The sequence below is a fragment of the Osmerus eperlanus genome, chromosome 26, assembly GCF_963692335.1.
Source record: "Osmerus eperlanus chromosome 26, fOsmEpe2.1, whole genome shotgun sequence".
Taxonomy (NCBI): Eukaryota; Metazoa; Chordata; class Actinopteri; order Osmeriformes; family Osmeridae; genus Osmerus; species Osmerus eperlanus.
The window spans coordinates 3,554,721-3,582,434 of record NC_085043.1 but is presented as its reverse complement, the minus strand read 5'-3'; the positions used below and the strand labels follow the sequence as shown (position 1 = coordinate 3,582,434).

Genomic DNA, 27,714 nt, shown 5'->3' with positions numbered 1-27,714 from the left:
CACACACACAAATGCAGGGATTTGTAACTCGTGTTCTCCGATTTGTAACTTGTGTTCTCCGATTTGTAACTCGTGTTCTCCGATTTGTAACTCATGTTTGTCAGGTTGCAAACAAATGTAATGGGGTCATTTATTTGTGAATCGCGTTACATTTGTGAATCACGAAATACATTTGTGAATCGCGTAACATTTATTTGTGAATCATGAAATACATTGTGAATCGTGTTACGTTTGTTTGTGAATTATGAAACTAATCTAACTCCATAGTCGAGGAGTAAACATTTGGTTTCTTATATACTACAACAATACGTCGGAAGATCACAAATCAAACAGGTCGAATCTGGAGCTGACGCCATGTTGTCAGAGCAATCAGCTGCACTTGCACTGGTGACGTCACTACATCTCCAAGGCAAAATATCAACAACATCAATTCGTCTTCTGTCTGCTTCAGATACTTCTTTAAAACGGGAAGCGATTGCGGGGCGTTTGCGTACCTGTGCAAAAACCATATTTGGTTGTTGCCGAGCAGATGCCACGTTATTAAGGTCAATGGCTACATCTCCAAGGCAACTGCTTGTTGCTAGGTCCGTGAAAACGTTTATTTACCTCTGCAAACTTTCAGGAGGTATATAAACGGATTTATTAACTTTTGAGAACGTCTTCTGGACCAATAGGAACTGCGTATTGGTCCAATTATTACACTAGTATATAAGAAACAGCATTACTACCTGTAATGCGCCGAATCGGCGATATAATTTATAGGCTTTTTTTTTTTTTTTTTTTTTTTTTTTTTGGCCGGCCCATAAAGAACTGACAGCCAGTGGCGCCTTAATGCAACGGGCTTACCTGGGCTTAAGCCCGGGGCCTCGACCAATCAGGGGCCTCTTAATAATAACACAAAATAATAATGATGATAAATCCGTATTCGCGGTGTCATTACTCTGCTCTACAGTGGCATCTGGTGGTGGATGTGGAGGTGGAGGGAGCCCCCCCCCCTCCCCCTTATCTATACAAAATGTAACAAAAACTAGAGAGGGTACAATTTCTGGGGAAATTGTAGGGTGTGCTTGCTTGCGTCGGTTGCAGATGGGTCCATTTAATATGAAACAAGCTGAACCCCCGTTTGAGACAAGCTATTCTAACAACGTTGTCACCGGCAGTATTTTTCAGATGGAATCGCGATTCAAACAGTACCATCTGCTAACTGAAAATATGCCCCCAAATGCGACTTTTTGGTCTCAGTCTAGAGCCCTGCTTGGAGAAGCTGAATTATGCTACGAGCAAGCTAGCCTAGTTGCTGTTGCTAGCCAAACTACACTGAGGGGATTGTTTGAATGCGCCGGAAATTAAAAACATTCCTTTTGACATAAAGTTTTAGGCTGTGGCATTGAAGACAGCGACGCACCACACAAGCTTTAGTTTAAATCAGTGTGCGAAATACGGGGGGGGCTCGACCCCCCCGAAAATGTTTTTAAGATCACCATGTCCAGTATTCAGAATTCAAAACATTTATTCACAATTTTTTTTTTTTGCCAAGCGGAGACAGACAGTCATGTGCACGTATAGTTAGCCATGTGCGCCAAACAGAAACGTTGAGAAGTCAATGGCTAGCAAGCGAAAGATAACCAGAGTGTATCATTCACACACTTTGGGTTCATATCCAAAAAGGTGGCACTCAGAGATGAAGAGGCACCGAATGACAATGCTGTTGCAGCTAGCACAGTGGGCCCACTCACTACCAGAACAGAGGATCCTCTCCCACCCAGTGATTCCCCAGAAGAACAACGTTTAGTTGAGGCCGAGTGCTCCGAAGACGCAGCAGGTGCTGAGGTAACGTTAGCTGCTACTGCTGCTAGCACAAGTGACTTGCTGGCTGGTTGGTCAACGAAGCAGGTGGGCGCATGGAAAGACCGTGTCTCCAAAAGGTTATACCTGGCATTAATTCAGTTAATTGCTCTTGTAAGTGTGCCAGATTGGTGCCAATCATTGTCATGTCTGCATTGTAATGCACAACTTTGCCTCCTTTTTATAAAACAACGTGCATCCAAACAACTTTAGCCAATGCAACCTCTTATGTCAGTGTTGCTTTACGAATACCAGCCTACCATATAGAATAATACTAGAATACTAGAATAATAGCATATCGGATTATCAAAAATGGTACATGTGTGTGTTGTAATGTAGGCTATAGACTGATTGTCTTGGCTTGCATCCATGAAATAGGTACTGTAATGTTATACTTACTGCCAGTAGCGGACTGACCATCGGTAGCGCCATGTTTATTTTACATACAGCTCCAAAAACAAATTTCCGCTCAAATCAGCCAAAAGATTTCGCTTGCGCGCCATCCGTGCTGGCATTAACTGTGGAACTCCCTACTCGCATCACATCAAACCCAGAACGTGCATGCATTAGCAGGGCACTGTGGTGGCGTATACGGGGGCCGGTTCTGGTGGGCCAAGTTCAGGGCCTATTTTTACTCCCAGTCCGTCCCTGCCTACTCCATATTGAGCAAATTTAGATCGGTATTGCGCAACAATTGAGAGATGGGGACACCCCCAAATATTGACGGGTATTTCGCACACTGGTTTAAATACATTATTTAATGTGACATACATCAATGTGACTTACTGTAAACGCAAGTCTTGAATTGCTTAAATGTATAATGCTGCTAGTACACCATGACACGATACGATACTTGCTGTGCAACAGCAATGCACGTTGTATCCATGTGTCGTTGCTAACGTGTGCTGACGTTGTGACGTAGGCTACCACTGAGTTCCCTTCGTTGACACAATGCACTTTTTGCCACTTTTGAATTTCAGCCTAAACCGTGCAACGGAACGTAAATAAAAATACAAGCAACTCAATCGCTACCAACACGAAACTTTTGACACAGACGTTGTCTATGTAGTCCAAATATTGACGGATCCTTAGGGGGGCAAATATAAATTGATTGTGGGCGGGGGTCCTCAAAAAATAAAAATGTTTTCCATAGCCCAGGGGCCTCAATTGCTATTAACCCTTGTGCTGCCTTCGGGTCACATGACCCAAAGGTTCATAACGAACCATCGGTGTTTACCCAATTTTACCCAATACAAAAACAATTAAAAATAATTTTCTTTTAACCTTTGCAATGTGGGGGTCTGAGACAGCCCAACGGTTAAAAGAAAATTCTTCACTTTGTTTTTGTATGCGGTAAAGTTGACGCAATACGACGGTGGGTCACAATGACTGATGGGTCAGAATGACCCGAAGATAACACAAGGGTTAAGACGCCCCTGCTGACAGCGGCCCATTGGTAAAAATTGTTTTGGTCGGGCCTGCCCATAGATAACTGACAGCGGCCCATTGGTTAATTTTCTTTATTGGCACTGGCCTGACCCAATCAAATCCAGGAACCCTCTTCCCTTGAATCATAATATTGCCTCCCGCAGGCCTTGAGACACGAGCTGTTGGCTAATGCGTATGCTGGTTTAGCATCGTTAAAGTTTAGCATCACTAAAATGGAGAAACTACCACCAAAGCGCAAGGGAGGCGCAGGGAAGTTAAGGGAGAAAAAGATTTTAAAAAATCTACAGGTGAATGCCACAAAATTTGCAAAGATTTCAAACATGTTTGGGGGTCTTTAGCTGCTTACCTGCATTACCTGTAGAGGAAGGAGGAGAGGTGGCTGTCTCAGAGAGGCCAAAACGTAGGCTACTGACAGAATCAGGGAAGAAGCCGAGGAGGAGGAGAGTGACCATGACAGGGCCATGGGAGCGAGTGAGGAAATGATGGAAGAAAGAGTAGTAGTAGACGACATGGTAAGGAGTAGGCAAATTAACAGGGACTCAGGAAGGGAGGGGGGCTATGTGTGTGTTTCTGTATTGTATTTAGCAGACACTTTTGTCCAAAGCCACAAAATATGAATCTTACAATAATTTAAATTAACAGTATACAGTTTTAAAAGTTGCTAAGCCAATATTAAGCAAAATAGTAATAATCACAATACAATATCAAATATAAATATGTATATATATTTTTTAATACCATATACAAGTCATAACTCTAAGAATTAATTAATTATTTATGTGTAAGATCAACACATAAGTCAACACATTGAGACCCTTCTTGAAGGATCCAAAACTATCACATGAACGCAGAACACAACGCATATTTTAAGGACTGTCTGCAGGGAATGTGTCTGACCAGTCACGGTGGGTGTGGGCCACCTGGGCCAAAAATGCCAGGGACGATTTTTTGTCCCAGTCCAGCCCTGGTACCGTGTGGTTAATAAACGTCAATTCGGGAACTTCATCTTATGCCTGGACGATTGTTCCTTTCTGACCTAGTCAGGTCATTACAATTGATTTTCTAATGGCTAAATGATACTGTTGTTGTTTTAAAAGTGTGCTATATAAATGAAAAAAAACGAAATTGAATCAACTACACCACAGTACGACAACTGCGCTGTTAGCTACTAAGGTAGTGCTAAATGCCAAACAAAAACAGACATTTCTCTTATCTGAATCTGTTATGGAACGAAATTGCCAATATGCATCTTTTTTCTATGGCTCTGCAGCCCAGCAACTCAACTTTCATAACATTTTGTTCAGGAAGCTTCAACCCCCAATGCTAAACCTTAAAACGATAACTGTAATTTACATTTTACATTTACTCATTTAGCATACGCTCTTATCCAGAGCGACTTACAGTAAGTACAGGGACATTCCCCGAGGCAAGTAGGGTGAAGTGCCTTGCCCAAGGACACAACATCATTTGGTTGGCATAGCCAGGAATCAAACTAGCAACCTTCTGATTACTAGCCCGATTCCCTCACCACTCAGCCATCTGACTCCCTGTAATATGATGCTCTAGTCTTCCGTCGCTGTATCAGACGCTGGCGTAGTGATTTGTGACTGACTGGTGAACAGTGGAAATATCCTTGATTGAAAAAATGCGCTACCAGATGTCAAAAGAAACGCTTCTTTTAACAACTAGCGGAGGTGAAACTGACATCAGTAGATCCTGCAACATAACCATGAGCACATTTACATGTATCACACTAAGTGAACTGTCCAAAATCATCAGCAAATGTAACTCAGATATTGATCCTATACCCACAACATTCTTTAAGTGAGTGTTTGATGGTGTCTCAGGTCCAGTGCTAGAGATTATAAACACATCCCTTAGAACTGGCGTTTTCCCAGATGCCTTCAAAACAGCTGTTGTAAAGCCCCTATTAAAGAAACCCAAATTGGATAACAGTATACTTGCAAATTACAGACCAATATGAAATCTTCCATTTATTATTAAAGTATTAGAAAAGATAGTATTCGTCCAATTAAATTATTTTCTTGAAGAAAATAACATCTTGGAAGTCTCTGTCAGGTTTCAGAAAATATCACAGTACTGAAACTGCTCTCACCAAAATAAGTAGCGACCTCAGACTAAACTCTGATGCAAATAAAGTCTCTATCCTTATCCTGTTAGATCTCAGTGCAGCATTTGATACCATTGATCACTACATCCTAATCAATAGACTGGAAAAGCTTATTGGATTCACGGATAGTGTATTAAACTGGATGAAATCATATATCAAAGGAAGGAAGTTTTATTTTAGTTTAGGAGACCATATGTCTAAGAAACATGACAACTGCTACGGGGTTGCTCAAGGAAGCTGCTTAGGTCCATTACTTTTTTGTCTTTATATGTTACCACTCGGCGACATAATCAGAGAACATTATATAGATTTCCATAGCTACGTGGATGACACACAACTGTATATATCTGCTAAACCCAACGATGCGACAGCCATAAATTCCATTACCAACTGCTTGTCGGCAATAAACAAATGGATGAATGATAACTTTCTTAACCCTTGTGCTGCCTTCGGGTCACATGACCCAAAGGTTCATAACGAACCATCGTTGTGTTTACCCAATTTTACCCAATACAAAAACAAATAAAAATAATTTTATTTTGCTTCACTTTGTTTTTGTATGCGGTAAAGTTGTCGCAATACAACGGTGGGTCACAATGACTGATGGGTCAGAATGACCCGAAGATAACACAAGGGTTAAATTAAATGAAGTCAAAACTGAAGTCCTCCTATGTGGCCCCAAATCCAAAAGAGAGATGCTAAGTAAGTATCTAGGAGGTTTAACCCCCTGCTTAAACCAGAGGTGACGAGTCTCGGTGTAATCCTAGACTGTCCCAGATCTGAATTTCAACTCTCACATTAATAAAGTGACCAAAAAAGCTTTCTTTCACCTCAGGAATATAGCGAAGGTACGACGATTCATCAACCAAAATAATGCAGAGAAGCTAATTCATGCTTTTATATCCAGCTGGCTGGACTCCTGTAACCCACTTTTCGCTGTTCTTCCCCCCCAAAAAACACTGAAAAGACTACAGCTCATTCAAAACTCTGCAGCTAGTATTAACCAAAACTAAAAGGAGAGAACACATTAGTCCTGTCCTAGCTACTTTACACTGGCTCCCTGTTACCTTCAGAATTGACTTTAAGGTCCTTTTTCTCACATACAAAGCTCTAAATCGACAAGGACCTAGCTACATTGCTAGCTCTCTTATTAACTACACACCGGCTATAACACTGCAATCATCAAATGCAGGCCTGTTAGAGGTCACCAGAAGCAGTCATAAGAAGACTGGTGATGCAGCCTTTGTCAATTACGCCCCAAAACTATGGAACACGTTACGCATAAATTAATATTTATGGAAGCAAACACGTTAGACATTTTCAAGACAGCTTAAAACCTATCTTTTTACCAAAGCATTTAACAAATTTTATCTCAGAAGTGGTTTATTACTTTTATTAGTTGTATTATTGTTTTTATTGATTTTTTGGATTCCCGCAAAGATTGCGGCTTGTGTTTTGACTTTTCAATGTAAAATGTTGTATTTATTCTCTTAATATTATTATTATTATTTTTTGTATTGTTGTGGAAAAAACATCACACTATTGTAATTATGAATATGGGTAATGATTATGGATTTATATGATTTAAAATGAAACTCTTAATCACCTTTTTAGCATATGCTATATTACTGAAAACCAGATGCAAAGCTGTTGACTGATTATTATTGCCACTAAAGCGTAGAAGATATTAAGCCCAAAATGTAAAGTTCTGGATTAGGGGTTGAGTGTGAGAGAAGACTGAGTATATGCTTCAGTCATAGAAAACAAGAAAACCCAGCTATCTCATGTGGCTCATTTATGGCCCTATGCCCAGTAATCCAGTGCAGCTGGCCTTCAAGGCCAGAGCAGGCCTAAAAATGGGAGTTTTCTATGCAAAAAAAGCACCTGATCTGAATCCCCTAGGACAAGGAAACCAGCAGGGTAAGAATGCATAATGCATTCGGTGACCAACAAGTATTGTACAGGGTTTTTCCTGGGTCAAAATGGGTCTTCGGTGCTCCCCCCCCCCCAAAAAAGGGTATATATATATTCTTTTTTTTCTTCTTCTTTCTAATAGATGTATTTATTCCCAGGTGTTTTTCACCCCCTCCCCCTCCCGCCGAAACAAAACCTGTATTTCGGAACAGGTTAATGTAATAGTCTAATGTAATATTGCACATATTTTCGTCCTATTTCCCCTAAAGCAATAAAGTTTGGCTACTTAAAGACACCTTACACTCATGAAGTATGTTCTAAATGGCATAAATGCTGCCAATTAATAATTGACCTAACAACTTATTGTAAATGGTCAGTAGCCTAGCCTATCGATTAAGGTAGGCCACTCTGAAGCATGTACACTGCCTGCTTCATTTGATCTTGATAGGCTAAGTATTCTGTAGCAAATAATAACAATAAACCCACTTTTTATTAATTAAAACTACTTCAGCATAATAATGCACCTAAAATATAAACCTGAGCATGGGCAGCAATCGAACCAATAGACAATTTAGCTAGCAGGGGAAGAATACAAACAACGAAAATCACCAGTTCACTTGATTTACATTTGCAAGAACTATAGACTTATACAATAACAGGCTTAAATTAACTGACAACATAAGTTATACGACTTACAGTTCTCAAGGACGCACACACGCAATCTCAACTGCGGTGTGAAGCGTGTGTCCGTGCAATTCTCCGACATGCACTCTAACAATCACTGCTGATAGACGGCCTAAAATGTTGTACAGCCTGATTTCTGATACCGTGGCGGCAGAAATGTAGCCATAGAGGAAACACTGCACTATATATTATCATTCCAGGTTAAGAATACCAATGGAGGCTGCGTTGGAAATCGTAAATCAAACTTTTGTCAGCATTTTGAGTGGAAATTTCATTTGCATTTGTACAGGTGTATTCGTGCACGTCGGGCTGGCCCTCGCAGCGGAACGACAGTTTACTGGCCGCTCTGTCCATTCGCGCACCTCACAGTTGCGTATTGATCAGACAAGACACGCTTATCAACTCAATTACTATTTATCAAAACAGAACGAGGGTTCGGCTGTAGCCTACTTGAAACATACTATTGAGAACATATTCGCTGACATGCATTGCACGTGTGATGAACACAGCTTTGTTTTTTGCTTTTCATCGCAGACTTTTTTTTGCCTTTGCATTCCCAGAGGCAAGTAGGGTTAAGTGCCTTCCCAAGGACACAACGTCATTTTACATGGCCGGGAATCGAACCAGCAACCTTCTGATTAATCAGACCCTCCAGGAATTCGCGATGTTGCGATCGCACCAATTCACGCGAATTCAACGATTCCCCGCGAATTCAGCGTGACGTTGCAATTTTAACCAATCACCGCAATTTTCCCGCAACTTTGACCAATCATCGTCGTCTCCCACAACTATCTCCAGTAGGGGTTAAATCCAGTGTTGCGCCTGAACGCGTTCATTAAACGAAAGTTCATGAACTCGTTGATAATTTGGGTGAACATGAACTGAACGTACTGTATTACATGCCCGATGAACGATACTGTGAACGCGTTCATTCTGGTGTCTGTGAACTCTTTCACTCTTTTTAATTTCGTTCAATAATGTGCCAGATTTCTAGAGACTTCCAGGCGAAAAACACACCGTTAACAGTCCTCTAAAGCGAAATCCTGGGGGGACTGATTAATAGCCCGATTCCCTAACTGCTCAGCCATCTGACTCCTGTTATTATTTCCTCACTAAAATAATATGTTAATGCAGTTTCTGATAAATAAAATGTATAAAAATAGAAACTTAAGATATGAAACTCAAAGTCCTTTGAACAAAAACACACACACAAAAAAAACATTCATATTCATTTATCGGCCATTATAAATGCCGATACCGATAGTTTGGGAAATGCCCAATATCGGCAGATAATATCGTCCCGCCGATATATCGGTCGGGCTCTACTCTCAGGCTCTACTCTCAACAGCAATGTGTAGGCAGATTTGACACCAGGGGGGTGTTCCATCAACGTCGCTAACGCAAGTCGTGCTAACACGAATAAGTCTCACTTGGGTAAACGTCAACTTAGACTTAAGCCTCAAGCCGTTCCACTAACGTTCCGTTCCACTAACGTTCCGTTCCACTAACAGGCAACGCTAATTCAAGCTAGACCTCAATAAATTTAGACTGTGCAGCCCAGATCAGGCGATCGTCGAAAAGAGGAGTTATGTCGCAAAAAGCAAAGCGTAAACCAGCAGAGTGGTGTTGTTTCAGCAGCGTAAATTGATTTTGAGTTTTTTTGGAGTTATTAACATGGTAAGGGAGACAACTTGTCAAACCATTACGACTGTTAAAATGCGTAAATTGTAGACCTACCAAATCTACTTAACATATATATATATGCATTTAGGCCTACTGATAATTAGCGTCATTTGATGAGCTGTCTGAAACCGTTCTGACAGTAGGCTAGCCTATGGCCGATATTCTCAACAAGAGATTGAGAATAATAGCCCAAAAAAGAACGTGGCAGGATAAAATTCTAAACACTGAAGAAGGCCATGGTTAATTGCACTTGATGTGGGCTAATAATGTTTTTGTCTTCACATCTTGAACAAAGTTATTAAATTACCTAAAAATAACTTTGCCACACGCATTTATTAACTGATAGGCTAAATGCTGAGCTTTAAGATAAAAGGGAAAGATAACCATGACTAAAATGGGGATTCACTGAAATAACTAGAATTGCACAGATCCAACACCGACTTCAGATCAGAAGGTGACCAAAACTGTAGCACACTTTGCTTGGCAGAACAGTAATTTAAAATTGGTCAGCATGACTAAGAATATATATCATTATTATATTACGCGTGCATATTTAATCCAAATCCAATTATTACTATTCTGGCTGACAGTATGGACAGCTGCCCCATATTTCCAATTAACATAGTCTGCCTCCACAGATCCAGAGGGGGCTTTGGACACTGACAGACTGTGGTTGTGCCAAGGGTTTTCAAAGCCTCACTTTGGGAAAGCATGCCCTAGTGGGAACATTAGGGGAGACTGTTGGGCACAGCATCTAATCGTCTTCTTTGGAAAGGGCAACATTTGGGACACTGTCATGTAGGGGCAACATAAAGGGCACTTCATAACAGCACCCTTTTCCATTGGAAGGGCACCTTATAAGGTACTGCATCACATTTTCTCTACTATAAAGGAACTCATGAAGACATGTTTTTAATTTTATAGAGGGCACACTGTCATTTATTGCATGGGGCATCCTGTGCACTCAAGCATATTTCACAATGTGAATGGCAGACAGTAGGGCACTTGGTCTAATTTTTGCCACTCTAGAGGGCATTTTAGGAACACTTTTTCAACCATGGGGGCACCAGGCAGTCACCCCCTGAGTCTTCAAGTGGGCCTGGATACACCCACGGGGACAGTATATTGCACCTATAATATTGGGGAAGCCAGAAGGAGAGGTAACAGAGGCTTGTCAACATATAGGCTACTTTAACCCTTGTGCTGCCTTCGGGTCACATGACCCAAAGGTTCATAACGAACCATCGTTGTGTTTACCCAATTTTACCCAATACAAAAACAAATAAAAATAATTTTCTTTTAACCTTTGCAATGTGGGGGGTCTGAGACAGCCCATCAGTTAAAAGAAAATGCTTCACTTTGTTTTTGTATGAGGTAAATTTGTCGCAATACGACGGTGGGTCACAATGACTGATGGGTCGGAATGACCCGAAGATAACACAAGGGTTAAACAATGAAAATACTTTATACAATTGAATAAAAAGTCTCCTTGATTCTTTGTGTTTCAAGATGACCTGAAAAACTGATGATAATATTCAGGTACTGCTTTGGAGCAAGGTATACCCTTCATATTTCCTGGCATAGTTTCCCGTTCAAGAATGTCCCACATGCAAAGACACAGAGATGCAGACAGACTGAACAGTGTCAAGGCTTGGCTACAGTGAGTTTGCTTCCTTGGGTGTGATTCCAGCAGACTACATAGTCTAGGCCTACCTACATAGACTCAGTCTACTACCCTCCTTTCTACTATTATAGTCTACTACTCTCCTTTCTATTACTTTCTACAAATGATGGTAGGCTGCTCTTATGTGTTCATTGCCATCCTTAAGAGTTGATAGTGTTATTTCATATATATATATATATATATATTTTTTTTTAATGTATTTTTTTTTTTAAGAATGACAATTAAATATATCTAGATAAACTATGCTGGGCCTACTGAACCTATACTTCTTCCACAGATACTGGTCAGGGAAGCATTACTTCTATCTCTGAAGACCCTTGGGGCTGGTGGGATAAACACTCTTTGTATAATCTGAGCACCTTCATCCACCACATGGTTGTCAAAGAACGGATACGCCATAATTGATTGTAACTTATCTAGACGCTCTGCTTCTAAGGCCTTATTTTATGTCAATTAACCAATGGCTTTTGAAAACAGTTAAAGTGACATTATTTCTTAACTTGTTTATTTAAATTAATATATTTTTTGGAGATGAAGTAAACACGTAAATCATTCATGTCTGCACTTCAAAAAGTCTGAATTTACGTTTCCGAACACGGACTAAAGTGCTTTGCGCGCAGGAATTTACTAGACGGAACTGTCTTTTGAGATTCTGTTTCCGCCTGTTTGAAATTTTTTGCAACACATTTTAGTTTAGCTTGACTTTTATTAATTTTTATTTTTTATTTACCTAGGTTATCGAGAAGTCGGAGCAAATTTACAAATTAGCCGTTTCATCAATAAAATACGCACATTTTTAGCAACTACACTGCCCATTTCTCGTCACATTTTAATTCAGATGCTGATTTACATGTACTGTAGGATTCTGTTCGTGCTGTTTATCACGGCAACCCCGCCCCTGACGCAAGCGGTTCTTAATACTGACCAATCACAGCCAAGGGGGTATCCGTAACTATCCGAAATTACGACGGATAGTTAGAAAATTCAGGAGGTGCACGTCGAGCTCTCCGGGGCTCTCAGAGGGCTCTTGGAGAACACATTTTAGTTTAGCTTGACTTTTAGCCTGACACGGATCAGGCTAGTTCCGAAGTATAAGTTACCTTGGTTACGTAGCTAGAACTAAAATAAGCCACCTTAAATGGAACGGAACTCTCGCTAAAGTAAGTGAGACTTGGCAAAATAAGTCTCGCTTTTTCTTAATCGACGTTGATGGAACACCCCCCTGAAAACCAGTAATTTACGTAACAAAAATCCCTGATCTATAGCCTACAGCAGGGGTTCCCAACCTTTTTTTAACCAAGATCTACTTTTAAAGTTGATAGTGTATCGAGATCTACCAAGCCATATCGAAAGCCGTAGCGTAGCCACAATTTATTGTGCACCTATATAGGACACTGTTTTCTGACACATAGAAAAAGTAAATGTAAATGGTGCAAAGAATAAGCACAAGTAGGCCTAGGACTTGGCCCATAACAACACAACAAACAACCCAAATAATACAATTCCTAATTCAAGTTGGAAAAGTGGGATTTCTCTACCTTAGTGGGATTTCTGGCACTGAGAGGAGGAAGCTAGTCTCTCATAGTCTGGACAGAAGGAGCTGAGTGCCAGCCGTAAGCAGACTGCAAGGTGGTCATCAGTCATGGTGGATCTGTATTTTGCCTTGATGATTTTCATATGTGAAAAGGCCTGATCCAAAAAGTGCAGTCAAATTCTCTGCAGTTGTGGGGTACTTCTCTTTCTGCATTAGATTCCAGAATTGGACATTCATGTCAGGTGTTGCTCTGGATTTGAGCTCAATGTCATTTTTCAGTGTGAGAATCTCCTTCTCAATAGCACAGCTATTCAGGTTGAAGAGTGATGCCACTTTGGACGTTATACAATCCGCATCTATTTTTTCCCCAAATGGAAAACAAAAATAACTGACAACAGGCTCAATGGATGCAAAGTCAGTAAAGTGCCTGTCAAATTCTGACAAGATGCTCTGCACTTGATCATCATAACGTGCACTCTCATGCTCCGCAGTCTTTGCCCTGACGCTTAAGTTCTGTGTCCATGTGTGGAAAGTTCCGCAGATCACACTCTTGCAACCGGCTTGATAGCAGGCGTAACTTGCTTTTAAACGTGTTCACGGAGCTGATCTAACCTGGCTCTGCCCTCCTACGTACTTCCGCTCAATTTTCATTTTGCTTCTGTACTAGGTCTGGGCTTTAGGTATATTAGTCGGTTTTTGCCAGAAACATTTTTGGCGGTCCAATCAGCGAACAAAGGGAGTGGCTGAGAATGATGACGTTGATGTCGCGCCTGAGTTTGAGTTGTAGTTCAGTAATGGCGGTGGAAAAAGGTGCGAGCGAAGCCATTAGGTCTGTTGTGGCAACGCTGCCGAATATCCAGAAGTTAGAGCCAGAGCAAGAACAATCTTTGCTGAGTTTTGTTGGTGGCCATGATGTTGTGGCCCTCCTCTCCAGGGGGTTTGGAAAAAGTTTGATTTTCCAGCTAGCGATTGGTTATGGCAGATCCAGAGTGGCTCTGGGCAAATCCAATAGTTTTAAACTTCAACAGAGTACCCGCCTTCAAAGATGTTAACACTTGTCAATGGAGCCTCTCGTGTGCCCTTCTAACGGCAAAATGGTCAGCAGCTCTTCTTTTACACTCATGTCGTCAAAAACCATTCTAATGAAAACACAGTTGAGCCACATCCACACTCCACAGCATTAGTGGATTCGTCGAATTGGAGTGTCAAGAGGAAAACACTCACGTGTCAATTAGGGCTGTCAAAATCGCTAAAAAATGACGTTCGAATATTCCCTTTAAAAAAACACATATATTAGAATTTCTGGTTGCCCATTAGGCACGTCAATAACAGGACAAACTAGAAAGGGTACAATTTCTGGGGAAATTGTAGGGTGTGCTTGCTTGGGTCGGTTGCACAGGGGTCTGTTTTTGGATGACATTTTTACAACTGATATTTCTGTATATTTTATATAAAAATGCATACTTCTTATTTATAAAGATTACATCGATTTTTTTTGCTGCTCATTTACAACTGAAAATACGAGTGAATTGTAGAATGAAATAGATGTCTTCTCATTTCCCCTGCAAGAGGCAGCCTCATCGTTGGATCAAAACGAATAAATTTGGCAGACCGGTGTAAAAATTTACCTAATCTCTATGACTTAAACGTCCTTTTAAGTTTTTCCCTTCTCGTGATATTTTAAGGCATTTAGCCTACTCATTGCATTCATTCATGAATAAAGAACCCCCTTTGAAGATTATTCTACGACGTTACCGGCAGTAGAAGATGGAATCGCGATTCAAACAGTACCATCTGCTAACTGAAAATATGCCCCCAAAAACGTAAATAAGCTTGACATTTATTTAGTGGAAAATAGCTTTCATAAAAAGCTCACTGGTAGCGATCATTGTCAGTAACAACGCCAAGTGCGATATAGCCGTGTGGAGAAGCTGCCCCGGTAAATTGAACTACTACGGTACAGTACTAGACTACTGCTGTGTTCGTCTTGGTAGCGATTGCGTTGGTTGAATTGGATTTAACGTTCCGTCGTACGGTTTAGGCTGAAATTAATTATTTTCATGAACAGATTGACAACGTTTAGGCTGTGGCAATGAAGTTCAGGTTAGTAGTTAGATTTTTGATTAAAGTAAGGGGAGTGCCGAACATGTTCTGTCGCCGTTTGACTTCCTACAGCTGTGTAGATGTTTTTGTAGTGTCTCGCATAGGCTACAGCGTTGCAGTGAGCAACACTGGTTTGAAACCACAGGTAATGATAATTTCACCCACAAATCGTTTACTTGTAATGTAATGTCATAATAAATCCTACAACGAAAATGTATTTGTGAGGAATGTTTATTTTAACGATTGAAAACAGATGCATCATAGACCACTGTAGTATGTGTTGCCCGGGCAACAGAGGCTAATGTCATGATGCTTTTACTTCAGTGACATAGTAGACTACTGTTTCCGAAAGTAGATTTACTTCCTTAATAAAATCAGCTTATATTGTACATTACACGTCACAATTGTGTCATATCACAAAGTAAAATTAGTAAATAGTTAGCACCCTGGCCTCTTTGCTTGTGGCGTTTCTGCAGCTGCCTTGCAGTGAAGCAGTTAGCTTAGCTATCTCCCAGAAGTTAACGAGCTGCTAAACTAATGTTCTGCTAGAGGTAGTCACGCGAGTTTTCGTGACGTTAGTGACGTAAGTAGCGTCATTGACTGTGGCTAGCAAGTTAGCCACCGTTAGCTTCACTTTTCGCCACAAAAACTTAATTTCCACTTAAACCATGCAACAGAACGTAAATCCCAATAGAAGCAACTCAATCGATTAATACACCCAATTAATACAACGAGATACAACTACTTGTATACTGTAGGTAGGCCTAATTTATTTAAGTTTAAACATATTTAACAACATATTACCTACACAAAAAGTAGTAAATTAACTAATGGCCAAGACCGCAGACCTTGGCCTCTCGCTCGCACACACGCACTCTTTCTCCCGCACCGTCGCGCTCTCTGCGCATAGCGGTGTAAAATGAACGACAACAATAAACAAATGAGTTCTGATCAAGAGTTTTGTGCAAGCAATTTAAGGTCGCGATTCTTGTCCCAAATATGGCAGGCTTCATTCAGTGATTGAAACAAATATTAACATTAATTGAAGTTTTACAGTATAGAACCGATATTGAACGCTCCGAGCGAGCTGTGCTGTGGTAAACATGGAGATGTAAGCCTCAAGTTGCTAGTTGTTAAATGGTAAGCTAACTCTAGCTTACACACTACTTTAGCTGTAGGCTCAACAAGTTTACCATCAACTGACCAAAATCTGAAATATTTCCAGACATCACTCTTAAGATTTTTTGGGGTTACAATCACTTTCTCTGCTGCGGTCAAGCTGGGTTTTGCACTTTCTGCCATCTTCCACGCAAGTCAACTGTCAGCAGTGACGCTGAGGCGTGCGCCCACTCGCAAAGCAGACAGACGAGCCGCTGCTACCGCGGTTGTGTTTTTTTTTTAAACTTTTTTTTTACATTCGAATAATAATTTTCACATTCGAATTTCTGTTTTTAACCACTATTCGAATATAGAATATTCGTTGACAGCCCTAGTGTCAATATCATTCCTCAATTGCTGTTCAACATCCTCCGCCATTCCGTCGCATCGCCGTGTAACAGAATTTCTTGATAATTGCAAGTCCTGAATTCCACAATCTCCTTTCGATTTTTTATATCGGCAAAGAGCACATCTGTGGCTTCCATGAACGCTTCTTTCACAATCTCACCATCCTTGAAAGATTTCTTTCCTTTTGCAAGAACACGACTGACACGATAAGATGCTATGTTTGCAGCCTTACTTTTGGTGTTGGGCCTGGTAAAAACGGACTGTTGTGCTGCTAGCTGACTTTTCAATTCCTGGACTTTTCGGGCGGGCAGAGGTGATTTAGCTGGGAAGTTTGTATCGTAGCTCTTGTTGACCGTCTTGAAATGCTGCTCCAAATTCCCTTTTTCTTTGGTAAAGCCACGTTTGCATTGCAGATGAGACAGATGGACCCTGCATTTGAATACACGAAAAAAGAATTAAGTTTTAGATTTTCTTTTGCTTCTGCCATGGTAGTAGCCTATCCACTTGCTCTAGTCTAGCTTCTCGTGCCCTATCGAGTCCTTAGTTACAACCTAGCAACCATACCCTGCATGCGCAGATAGAAAGAAGCACGTTAGATCTTTTTTCATTATAGCATATTGTAGGCTACAAATCTACACACTGCTTCACGCGATCGGCAATTCATTGTGCCTATTTAAGATGTAGGCTACACACAACACATGAGTGACACAACATTTCTCGCGATCGACTGCAACTCAGGCCGCGACTGGTTTGGCACCCCTGGCCTACAGAAAGTATCTACTTTATATTGTTGTTCTGCTAGCCTGCATTTCATCCATTAAGAAAACCCTTTGAAAGCAGATGATTCTCAATGTTATGCCAGCAGTCAGCACTGCTAACTTGGCAATATCGGTTGCAAAAGTGAATTTGGTTCTAAATAACAAAACGTCCCTATTTTCTTTACTACGAACTCCGGTGTGTTAAGCGGTTTCATTTCATTGCAAATGCCTTTGTTAATCCCTTTGTTAATTTAATTTAAGTTCATTAAAGATGCTGTAAAGCAGAACTGAAAAAGAGTTAAGTTCATCACACCACAGCAGGGTTTTTCCTGGGTCAAAATGGGTCTTCGGTGCTCCAAGAAAAAAATGTATATATTCTTTTTTTTCTTCCTTTTTCTAATCAATGTATTTATTCCCAGGTGTTTTGCATGCCCCCCCCTCCCCCTGGTTAATGTAATAGTCTAATGTAATATTGCACATATTTTCGTCCTATTTCCCCTAAAGCAATAAAGTTTGGCTACTTAAAGACACCTTACACTCAAAGTAGAGATGCTCCGATCAGGTTTTTTGGTGCCGATCACCGAAATCAGTATCTGCCGATCCGATAATACCGATCACCGATCACGGTGTCGATTGAAGCATTCTATTTATTGTGTAGCATTATTTATGAAATTAATTATTCTTAACAACATTGGGATTGTATTTTAAGTATTTAAATTACGAGACGAGTGATATGGAAAAATTCTAGTGGCACTGTGTAGATTTGAATAGTCAAGAGATGGCGGTTACAATAAATTTATTTTGCTTATACAGATCATGATTTAACAAAGTACTTTGTGACCAGTCATAACGAAGGAGGTGCTAGCCACAGGTCGTTCGCCAGAGTGATACAGAACAACCCCAAAACCCTGCCTTATATAAACTTTAGATCAAATGGTTATTCTGAACTCTGTGATTGGTCAGCACTGCTCAGTGACAGTGACTTCATATCAAGTTCCCACGGTTCTTCATTGTGGCCTCTCTCCCCAAACCAGTAGATAGTAAAACCACAGGGGTTCACCAGTCAAATGGTCAACTGTCCTTTGTGTGGGCCACTTCAAACAAGTCTACAGGAAGGGTCAGAGCAGCAGATCACAATAACAATACAGTTGAATCCACATTTGTCTCCAGACCAACTGTCTCTTCCCCCCAGGTGACAGAACTCTCTCAGGTCACCCAGACTTCCCGTCTCCTAGTTATAAAACTGCAAATGGCATCTCTACCAAATGTAGTTGACTCTTAATCAACTTTAGACTTCCGTTAAAACACATTCCTCATATATGAAACACACACATTATAACTGTATTCCAAAATTTCCATGACAACGAGAGAGTATCATGAATTGACAACCATCCGTTCTATTGCAGGGAACGTGCAACATTCCAGTGTAGAAGCTTTCTCGCTTACTATAAAATGTGTAAATAATAATAAATATTAAAATAAAAATATAAATCTTTAACCCTTGTGCTGCCTTCGGGTCACATGACCCAAAGGTTCATAACGAACCACCGTTGTGTTTACCCAATTTTACCCAATACAAAAACAAATAAAAATAATTTTATTTTAACCATTGCAATGTGGGGGGTCTGAGACAGCCCAACAGTTAAAAGAAAATGCTTCACTTTGTTTTTGTAGGAGGTAAATTTGTCGCAATACGACGGTGGGTCACAATGACTGATGGGTCAGAATGACCCGAAGATAACACAAGGGTTAAATAAAAATCACAACAATAGAATCACATGTGCAACATTCCACTCTCTAGAGGCTCTCAAGAGAACTTGGAGCTTATACAGTAGCTTTCCTGTGGAAAAATAATACAAACTTAACTGCAACATAAACAGGCTATAGCCAAATATCCAATATGTTTCAAGTCAATTTGTCTGCATTTAGGAGGAGATAACAGACAGAATAAAGATAAAAGGTGCACAGTAAGTCAGCAATTAAACAAAAAAACATGTATATCTATCTGTATAGTGTCTCACTCACTCACTCACACATCCTTTACTCACTCTCTCACTTCACTCACTTCACGCACGCACTCACTCGGAGAGGGGGCATACTAGAGTATTCAAACCTTACTTCTGATTAAGCAGCATCACTGGAAGATTTGCCTTGATAAATATAAGCATATCAGCATTTTTAGGAGTCAACCTGTTCCTCTTATCTAAAATATGTCCTGCTGTGCTGAAAAGTCGCTCGCTCTCTACACTTGTACAAGGTGCGGAGAGGAAGACTTGTGCTGCTTGTGCGAGAGCTTTCCAAAAAGCAGTGGCTGTCCGTGACTGTTTTCGTTCGAATGCGGGTCTCACAGAGTAACGTCGCACATGTGTGATTCTGAAAATTCCAACCGACTATTTTCCGATAGACAAAAACGATGACAAACGCTATAGTATTGCTTCAAAATGTACAATTAGAGGCTAACAAGTAACACTAGCAGGTAGTAGCATTGCTACGAGTATTATGCTAGGTTGCTAGGTAACTAGCTTCCGTTTTGGAAAACAAACTCTGGTGGAAGCGTCGGAAATATTTAGAACTCACGCATCTAAAGGTTAAAGAATAATGTCTTACCATTGGCGGCCTGAAATGCCTATCTAACGTTTTATTGAAACGTCTCTGATAGTAGTTCTCGCAGATGTTATGTCATCTGATCGGCCATGTTTTTTGAGAACGTTTCAATAAACGCCGATCAAAACCGATAATGGGAATATCGGCCGATATGGATCGGCGCCGATCAGATCGGAGCATCCTTTTCATAAAGTATGTTCTAAATGGCATAAATGCTGCCAATTAATAATTGACATAACAACTTATTGTAAATGGTCAGTAGCCTAGCCTAGCCTTCATTTGATCTTGATAGGCTAAGTATTCTGTAGCAAATAATAACAATAAACCCACTTTTTATTAATTAAAACTACTTCAGCATAATAATGCACCTAAAATACAAACCTGAGCAAGGGCAGCAATCGCTATCGAATCAACAGACAATTTAGCTAGCAGGGGAAGAATACAAACAACGAAAATCACCAGTTCACTTGATTTACATTTGCAAGAACTATAGACTTATACAATAACAGGCTTAAATGAACTGACAACATAAGTTATACGATTTACAGTTCTCAAGGACGCACACACGCAATCTCAACTGCGGTGTGAAGCGCGTGTCCGTGCAATTCTCCGACATGCACTCTAACAATCACTGCTGATAGACGGCCTAAAATGTTGTACAGCCTGATTTCTGATACCGTGGCGGCAGAAATGTAACCATAGAGGAAACACTGCACTATATACTATCATTCCAGGTTAAGAATACCAATGGAGACTGCATTGGAAATCGTAAATCATGTGTAAAAAACGTTTTATTACATTACTCAAAGTCTCTGCTAATCTGTCGATACGATAGGGAGTTCCAGCCGGGCTAGCTGGCTAGTTACCACAGAACGAAGTTACGTAATGTGACTAGACTGAATTTGAAAGTACAAGTAAGCACCAACAACTTCGGCAACCTTGCGCCATGCATCGTTTTTTATTAACATCTCTGTACAGCTATGTATCGTACAGGACTGGGTAAGCAGCCACACAAACGATTAGTTTCTCCTCCACCTTGAAACCTAGAAAGCTAGAAATGTTCACCATGGTTGCTACGTTACAAGAAACAAGAAAACACTCCGATTGGCCATCACTAGCGAAAATCGCTCCTCATTTGCATAAAGTTGAGAAAATCTCAACTTGGTCGCGTCGCTACCCACAATGCACCACGCAAGCGATTCGCCTGGCTCCATTGAAAATGAATGGAAAACATGTTGTCGCTCACATCGCGTTGCTGCAGTGGACACGCACTGTAACTCCACATTTCAGTGCGACAACGTTTTTGCGCTTTGCACATGCTTTCGGCAACTCATTTCAACCGTACGTATAATGTACTGAGAAGCAAATCATGGAATTTGCTTTGCTGTGTGGCACACACACACACAAAGACAGACAGAGATTCCTGGTATTATTAGAGAGATGGACACCTCGTCTGGTATTATCCCTTACCTATTCTACCTCTATAATTATTGTAATTGTCATTGTCCGTATATTAGGTATAATTCACTAGTGGCGCAAAAAAATAATCACCAGCGTTTTAACCCTCGTGCTGCCTTCGGGTCACATGACCCAAAGGTTCATAACGAACCATCGTTGTGTTTACCCAATTTTACCCAATACAAAAACAAATTAAAATAATTTTCTTTTAACCTTTGCAATGTGGGGGGTCTGAGACAGCCTAGCTGTTAAAAGAAAATGCTTCACTTTGTCTTTGTATGCGGTAAATTTGTCGCAATACGACGGTGGGTCACAATGACTGATGGGTCAGAATGACCCGAAGATAACACAAGGGTTAAAATATATTTACATTTAGTCATTTAGCAGACGCTCTTATCCAGAGCGACTTACAGTAGGTACAGGGACATTCCCCCGAGGCAAGTAGGGTGAAGTGCCTTGCACAAGGACACAACGTCATTTTGTACAGCTGGGAATCGAACCGGCAACCTTCTGATTACTAGCCACTATCCACTGTAGATACAGTCAACTGTCATTACGTATGCATGCACTTTTCCTCTGTCTTTCAAACCCAGTGTCACCATATCACACTTTTTACCTGTGCAGAATGGTTGTGTGTCCAATGCAATGCAAAATAGGCCTATCATTATAACATCTAGGCTACTGATGATGAGAGGGTAGACTGATACACTTTTACATAAAGAGATGTCAGATACTAGACATGACAGGATACCCTGAATGTTAGGAACTATGCCTCTTTTAGAGCTTGGCATTTATTAGATGTATTTCTTCATACATTGACTTCATAAGTATTACAAACACATTTAAGATGTTTATTAAACTATTCTTAAGCTAAGTATCATTCATAACAACTTTCATTTCAACGATTTAAACCAAAAAAATATCAATAGGCTACCTTGTCTTTTGAAACGTCATTTTACAATACCTTGTTTGCTATCCTTCAGGACACTGAATATTGGATCATTTGGATAGGCTTTATTAACGTCATCAATCATTTGCTCCACAGTCGGCTGATCTGGTCGACTTGGAAGCACCGCTCGCTTCTTGTTTTTAGAACCCATTCGTTCTAGAGACAGGAAATTTAAAAATGACTGAATGTTAGTGTTGCAGCTGCAATTAGAGTGTCTAACGCGTTAGCTTACTTTCAAGCTTTCTGCAGCTAGCTAGACTACGTGTTCCGTAGAAAGCCTTGTACTTGTTGCCAAGATACCCAAGAGTTAGCTACAAGAGTAAGTTAATCAACCTTAAATACATCTAGCGAACCTTGAGTCAGTGCTTACGTAGTCTCTGCTTAACTCAAATATTCTTCCTGCTGAACAACTTCCTCTTTTTCGCCTGTTGAGGTTACATGCAGATTGCAACCGTATGGGGTGCATTACCGCCACTTACTGTTCGGGAGTGTATGGGGGTGGTCAGTGTCAGGCATAGACGCTGCGTTCACACTGCAAAGTTTTTTAACGCTCTGCACCGCTTGCCTTCCCACAGTGCACCACGCTCGGGGCGTGTCAGACAGATTAATGCAGAGCTGTAGTTCTCTTAAGTCGCTGTTGTAGTTCGTATAATGTCATGGCAAAGTGTGCAGACAAAATACAACTTTTGCACACATTAAGCAAAAATCCGATACGCTTTCTAGATCTGACATGATCTTATCTACTGCACACAATAGGTTATCTCTTTCCACACTTTTTAGGCCGAGTGAAAGATTAAATGCCACCCGCACTCTATGTAACCGGTCTTGTGCCGGCTGGAATACAGAGTTGTCTATGGTCCATGTTGTATTTGTATTTATAGTGTTTACGCTCATTTTTATTATTAATGTATTGTAATAGTTACAATTTTTGCAAGCTAGCTAGCACTTTTTCCAGTAACATTGAAAATAGTTGTATGCATAGCTGGATTTTGATAACCACACCCTGTATTCAGAACCAACGAATTAAATTCCCGCTATTTATATATTTTTGGAGGGAATACATTGGTATGAATATAGATGCTCTCCATCAATATTCTATCATTCATCATGAATAACCGTCAGAGGATTGCTGTCATCGCCCTGCTCTGCCGGAGAAGACCTCGCCGACGCTTTTGGGTTCATCCCATTTGCCGTTTGACACCGGAGCTCATCACCGGCTGGTTCAGGAGCTGCGACTGAACGACGACTTGTTCCAGCGGTACTTCAGGCTGAACCGGGCCAAGTTCGATGACCTGCTGACCAGAGTGGGACCCCGGATAGCGAGGCTAAACACCTCTTTCCCGCTATTTGTCTACGGTAAGCTTTAATAGTCTTTACAGTAAACTGTTATATTTCAGTATTCTCAGACTAAAATATAGTGCAGTTATTTTCTATGCATTATTTTAAATGTATGGTATTTATTTGTAGATACCTTGCCACGGGGGATTTGTTCATGACGATCAGTTTCAGCTATCGTGTGGGCTCAAGCACTGTGGCAGGTATTGTTGGGGCTGTGTCTCAGGCCATTTGGGACTGCCTGGTGGAGGAGTTCATGCCTGTGCCAACCAAGCAGGACTGGAGGGCCATTGCTGAAGGCTTCCTTCAGAAGTGGAACTTCCCAAACTGCCTGGGTTCCATCGATGGCAAGCATGTTGTCATCCAGGCCCCTCACAACTCAGGGTCACTGTACCACAATTACAAGGGAACACTGTCCATCGTTCTCCTTGCTGTTGTGGACGCCGACTGCTATGTTCCGGGTCATTGACGTGGGGGGTTACGGTCGCAACAGTGACGGTGGGACCCTGGGCAACTCTGCGTTTGGTTTGGCCCTGAAGGATGGAACCCTGGACCTCCCAGAGAACTGCATCATCCCTGGAGCAGAGCCATGTGGACCACTGCCGCACGTCTTTGTGGGTGATGAGGCCTTTCCTCTGCGGAGCAACCTCATGCGCCCCTTCCCTGGGACAAACCTCTCCAGGGAGAAGAGCCTTTTCAACTACCGCCTCAGCCGTGCCAGGTTGACAGTTGAGTGTGCCTTCGGCATACTCTCCAGCCAGTGGAGACTGTATCGGCGTGTCATTGGTGGCAACCCGGCAAAGGCGGAGGTTTGTGTGAAGGCCACCTGCATCCTCCACAATTACATCCGGAGGTCCAGGAGAGGTGCCAGGGGATCTCCAGCAGCCAGTCCTGACCAGGAGGAGTCGGCAGGTCTCCAGGAGGCTCCACGAATCGGCAGCAACAATGCTGCACGTGCAGCCATTCGTGTGAGGGACGCATTCACTGCATACTTCAATGCAGAGGGTGCAGTGCCCTGGCAGCAACATGTCATATAGCCTGTGGCATTGAAAACCAAAGGTTCTTTTAACCTACCAACCTACCTTCACTTTAACACATACTAATCACCAAAAAAGCAATCAGTTCCTACATGTTATTTTCATAAAATCAGTGTATGGTTGTGTAGTTTCTTATATTATCTAATTTGCACTTCTAAACCACTTCTAAAGGCAGTTACAAAAGCAGTAGCAAACATGTGCTCCTAAATAGTGAAATACTGAACAACAATACTGAACACCCTCCAGTCCAATCATTACAGATCCTTTGTGTATGTTTAAACTAAAATTATACCAACCATTCATAGTACCAATTACATAATATGGACACAAGGTTCTGTCAGTGACAATTTTTTTTATTTAGTAGGCCTGTCACTCTCTGTGGCCCTCATCTCAGCCTCTGCCTCCAAAAACAAACGATGTACGTTAAATTTAAGCTCTGAACGCTTGGCTGGTGGCATTCTTTTTAGTGAAGGGAGGAGGCTTTAAAAAAAAAGCTCATCCTCGTCTTCCTGTGGTGGTGGTGGTTGAGGTGCAGGTGCTTGAAGAGCATCAAGCACCCTCTCCTCAAAACTTGTGAACCTCTCCTTCCGCACCCTCTTCCTAGCCTGACAGTGAGAGGATGCTACAGGCTGGCCCCAAATTACAGGGGAAATTCCAGCCTCACTGGCAGGCTGATCGCTGGCCTGGGTGTCTTGCCCATCTTGGGTGTCTGGGGGCTCTGGCTGGCTGGGGGCTCTGGCTGGCTGGCTGGGGGCTCTGGCTGGCTGGCTGGGGGCTCTGGCTGGCTGGCTGGGGGCTCTGGCTGGCTGGCTGGGGGCTCTGGCTCGCTGGGGAAGTTGCCACTTGTCTCCCTAAATTCAAGAAATGGACCTAGGAAGCTCATGACCGCAGCGTACCTCCACGGTCTACTACTCCCTAGACCTGCTCCACTCCTGCACCGCTCTTTCTCCCTATTTTTTTCTTTTTTGTATCCGTCCCTCAAAGTCTTCCATTTCTTTTTGCATACATCGACTAGAAAGAAAGATGTATCAGACATAAACGTTGACATGTGTACTAACCTTTTATTATATTACTCGAAATCTCTGCAAATCAATCGCTAGATCATGACTAGCCACTACACATTTATGGCTAGCGAGTGGCTGCCAGCCAGCATTTCAACGGTGGATGTCAATCGTGTGCCGTGAGCTAGCTACTAGTAGACTATGCAGCTAGCACAGACGAAAGTTACGTAATGTGACGAAACTGAATTACAAAAGTACAAAATACACACCAGGGACGCCGACAACCTCGGTAACCCTGCGCCAGGCATCATTTTTTTTGTTAACGTCTCTGTAATCAAACAGAGACGTATCATACAATACTGGGTGTGCAGACACAGACGATGAGTTGCTCTTCCATCTTGAAATTGTCAAACCTAGAAATGTTTACCATGACGAACAGTTGCTACCTTACAAGAAACAAGAAACCAATCCGATTGGCCAACGCTAGCGTTTTCACGCTCCTCATTTACATAAAGTTGAGAAAATCCAACTTGCAACGCTCCGCCCCGCTCGCCTTCCCACAATGCCCTACGCAAGCGTCAACGCCTGGTTTCATTGAAAATGAATTGGAAGCCGACGCCCCGCGCCGCCCGCTCCGCTGCAGTGTGAACGCACCGTAACGCTGCGTTCACACTGCAGCGTTTTTTAACGCTCTGCACCGCTTGCCTTCCCACAGTACACCACGCTCGGGGGCGTGTTAGACAAGTTAATACAGAGTTGTAGTTCTCTAAGGTCACTGTTGTAGTCATGGCCAAGCGTGCAGATTTGGGTTCATGTACTCACAATATCGATCAAAATACCACTTTTACACAACATTTATGTAAGTGTAAGATTTTACTAGTGCAAGATGACAGTAGAATACATGTTACGCCACCGGTCACTCAACCAGTCGTTTGTAGGCTGGGCTAGCGAGCTAGCAGTGGCACAGAACAGTCACGTAATGTGACGAGACTAAATTTAAAAGTAGGCTATAAAAACACACTAGGAACAATGACGACATCGGCAACCATGCACCATGCATTATTAGTTTAATGTATTCTTTAAATTCAGGCTTGTCACATTAGTAACTTTGTTCTGAACAGAACTGGGTGTGCAGACACACACGAAAAGTTTCTCCTCCATCTTGAAATTGTCAAACCTAGAAATGTTTACCATGACGAACACGTTACAAGAAACAAGAAACCAATCCGATTGGCCAACGCTGGCGTTTTCACGCTCCTCATTTACATAAAGTTGAGAAAATCCAACTTGCAACGCTCCGCTCGCCTTCCCACAATGCCCTACGCGAGCGTCAACGCCTGGTTTCATTGAAAATGAATTGGAAGCCGACGCCCCGCTCCGCTGCAGTGTGAACGCAGCGTTACAGTGCGTTCACACTGCAGCGTTTTTTAACGCTCTGCATCGCTTGCCTTCCCACAGTACACCACGCTCGGGGGCGTGTTAGACAAGTTAATACAGAGTTGTAGTTCTCTAAGGTCACTGTTGTAGTCATGGCCAAGCGTGCAGATTTGGGTTAATGTACTCACAATATCGATCAAAATACCACTTTTACACAACATTTATGTAAGTGCAAGATTTTACTAGTGCAAGATTACAGTAGAATACATGTTACGCCACCGGTCACTCAACCAGTCGTTTGTAGGCTGGGCTAGCAGTGGCACAGAACAGTCACGTAATGTGACGAGACTGAATTTAAAAGTAGGCTATAAAAACACACTAGGAACAATGACGACATCGGCAACCATGCACCATGCATTATTAGTTTAATGTAATCTTTAAATTCAGGCTCGTCACATTAGTAACTTTGTTCTGAACAGAACTGGGTGTGCAGACGCATACGAAAAGTTTCTCCTCCATCTTGAAATTGTGAAACCTAGAAATGTTTATCATGACCAAAGGTTGCTACGTTACAAGAAACAAGAAAACAATCCGATTGGCCAACGCTAGCGTTTTCACGCTCCTCATTTACATAAAGTTGAGAAAATCCAACTTGCAACGCT

General features: G+C 41.6%; 1 long non-coding RNA gene across 1 annotated transcript in view; it reads left to right on the top strand.

Moving 5' to 3' along the window:
• Positions 1–27,714, top strand: part of LOC134012989 (uncharacterized) — a 354,410-nt gene that overhangs the window by 266,964 nt on the left and 59,732 nt on the right. The gene's annotated exons all lie outside the window — the stretch shown is intronic.